We start from the raw sequence: 2,773 nt of genomic DNA, 5'->3' as shown, positions 1-2,773 counted from the left end.
GTCAACGGCTCCTTCTTCATTTTCTCCTGCAACTGGGGCTGCCAGGAAAAAACTTAGCTATCCTAAGCAACCCGCTGGCGGTGATGCAGGGCAGGCAGGACCAAGTTTGGACATCTGGTCCGGACTGAAGGACCTGGCAACAATTTCTGACATGTCTACTGTCACTGCATATGATACTGTCACCATTGACAGAATGGTGGAGGATTACATCGGTGACAGCATCCAAGTAGGCATGGCAGACAGTCCATACCTGTACTGGCAGGAAAAAGAGGCAATTTGGAGGCCCCTGTACAAACTGGCTCTATTTTACCTGAGTTGCCCCCCCTCCAGTGTGTACTCCGAAAGAGTGTTTAGTGCAGCCGGGAACCTTGTCAGCGAAAGGCGTAGGAGGTTGCTTCCACAGAATGTGGAGAAGATGATGTTCATCAAAATGAATTATCAGCTCTTCCAGGGAGACCAGCCTCCAGAAGGTACAGAGGGACCTGTGGTGGTGGATTCAAGTGGGGACGAGTTAATACTTTGTGAGGATGAGGATGTACACACTGAAGAGGGTGAGGAATCGGTGGATGAGGAGGATGAGGATGACATCTTGCCTCCATAGAGCCAGTTTGTGCAGGGACACATTAATTGCCAGCTTGTTTTGTGGGGGCCCAAACGAACCAATCATTTCAGCCACAGTTGTGTGGCAGACCCTGGCGCTGAAATGATTGGTTTGTTAAAGTGTGCATGTCCTGTTTATACAACATAAGGGTGGGTGGGAGGGCCCAAGGACAATTCCATCTTGCACCTCTTTTTTTTCTTTGCATTATGTACAGTTTGGGGCCTAGTTTTTCAAACTGCCATCCTGTCTGCCACTGCAGTTTCACGCCTAGATGGGTCACGTGTTTGTGCCGCCCACTCGTGTCGCTTAGCATAGTCATCCAGCTACCTCGGTGCAACGTTTTGGACATAAAAACACTATTGTGAGGTGTGAGGTGTTCAGAATAGACTGGAAATGAGTGGAAATTAAGGTTATTGAGGTTAATAATAGCATAGGAGCAGAAAAACCTACAAATTCTGTGATTTTAGCTGTTTTTATGCTTTTTTTAAAAAAAATACAGATCCAAAACACAAAACCCAGAACCCAAAACACGGAAGGGTGGTTTTGGCAAAACCAATCCAGATCCAAAACACGAAGAAAGATCCAGATCCAAAACCAAAACACGAAAAGTGGCCGGTGCACACCCCTAATATACAGTGCCCCAAGTAGTGGTACCCCTATGCAGTACCTATGCAGTACCCTCAGTAGTGCTCCTTATACAGTGCCCTCAGTAGTGCCCCTTATACAGTGCCCATTCTTATCTTTTCTCTACTCAGCTTTTATCTAATATCGATACACATTACCCACAGGACTCTGTACCGGCTGTTACAGAACGTTATCCAGATTATCTTGTTAGTTATAAGTGTGCACAATTATCTGATGGTTCCAGTATTTATAGTGGCTTCTATGGCTGTTTTGGGTATCATCACCGTGATGGCAGTGTTCACCAATTCCTTCATCATTGCTGTCAATCTCATAGACAAAACTAAGGGTAAGAGTCAATCCAACATCATTGTGATGACTCTCTGTGTATCCAACATTTTATTTCAGTTTATCATGTTGGCTAATGATTACATGAGTTTCTTGGAGACCGATCTTTACTTCTCTGATGAATTCTTTACAGTCATGCTTATTCTTCCTGTTTACTGCAGTTTCTGGTTCACCGTTTGCCTCTCAGTCAATTACTACTTGCAGATTGTCATATTCTCTCATCCATTTTTAATACGACTTAAGATTGGAGTCTCCCAGTTGGTCCCACATCTTCTACTGGCCTCTGTGTTCATGGCAATGGGTACTGGTGTGCCTGCAGCCTGGAGCTTCTATAGGGATCCTCAAGACTTGAACATGTCATATAATATGAGTATGGAAATCTCTGTTCCCAAACTGAATTGTGCATATCTGCTGCCCACTAACCTCATCAGCTGTTCCCTACCATTAGTTTTGGTAGGAATTGTCAATGGACTGATCATCAAGTCACTTGTGACTCAAACTCACAAGTCAGACAGAAATGCAAATGGAGATCTGAGTGCTCGGGCAGAAGGTCGGGTGAGGGCAGCCAGGACCTTAAGTTGCCTCCTATTTTTGTACTTATCTTTCTACATATCAGAAATCCTAGTGTTTATAGATGCTTTCCCTCTATATACTCCAGGTTTCTGCATTTGCTTGATAGTAATTTATAGTTATTCTCCTGCACAGTCAGTTGTACTCATTTTTGGGAGCCCTAAATTGAAGCAAGTGTTTATCAATTTACTCCATTGCAAATGTAATTGAAACAAGGAAAAGCCCAAGACACTGAAAGTGTTGTTTATAAGACTGAAGAAGACAGTGCACTTACCAGAAAAGTGAACATCATGGAATTATGGACTAATATGGGGCAGATTCTCAAAAGTGAAACCAATTTCTGTGATATTTACTAGTCATCTTCACCCTGCTTTTGGCTTTATAGTAAAATGAGTCTAAGGTATTTTGAGGTCACAAAAAATATGACAACACAACACGACACATATCTAACATTATGCAGTAACACCACCCAAACCCTCAAATAGTAAAACTGTCTCTAAAATGGCCTGCAATATACTCACCACCTGCACCTTATAAACCACCAATTCTTCTACCAGAGGGGGCAAAATAGTTTTGAGTTCAATGACCCCCGTTGTGTATGATGCAATCTATCACATCTCACATTCAATATTT

At 43.0% G+C, this 2,773-nt stretch overlaps 1 pseudogene; it reads left to right on the top strand.

The window, feature by feature from the left end:
* Positions 1-1,459: 1,459 nt before the first annotated feature.
* Positions 1,460-2,425, top strand: LOC148526522 (taste receptor type 2 member 40-like; annotated as a pseudogene).
* Positions 2,426-2,773: the final 348 nt, after the last annotated feature.

This window comes from Taudactylus pleione, unplaced genomic scaffold, assembly GCF_031769625.1.
Source record: "Taudactylus pleione unplaced genomic scaffold, aTauple2 ptg000095l, whole genome shotgun sequence".
Classification (NCBI taxonomy): Eukaryota; Metazoa; Chordata; class Amphibia; order Anura; family Myobatrachidae; genus Taudactylus; species Taudactylus pleione.
The sequence above is the reverse complement of the archived record's forward strand: the minus strand, read 5'-3'. Positions and strand labels throughout refer to the sequence as shown.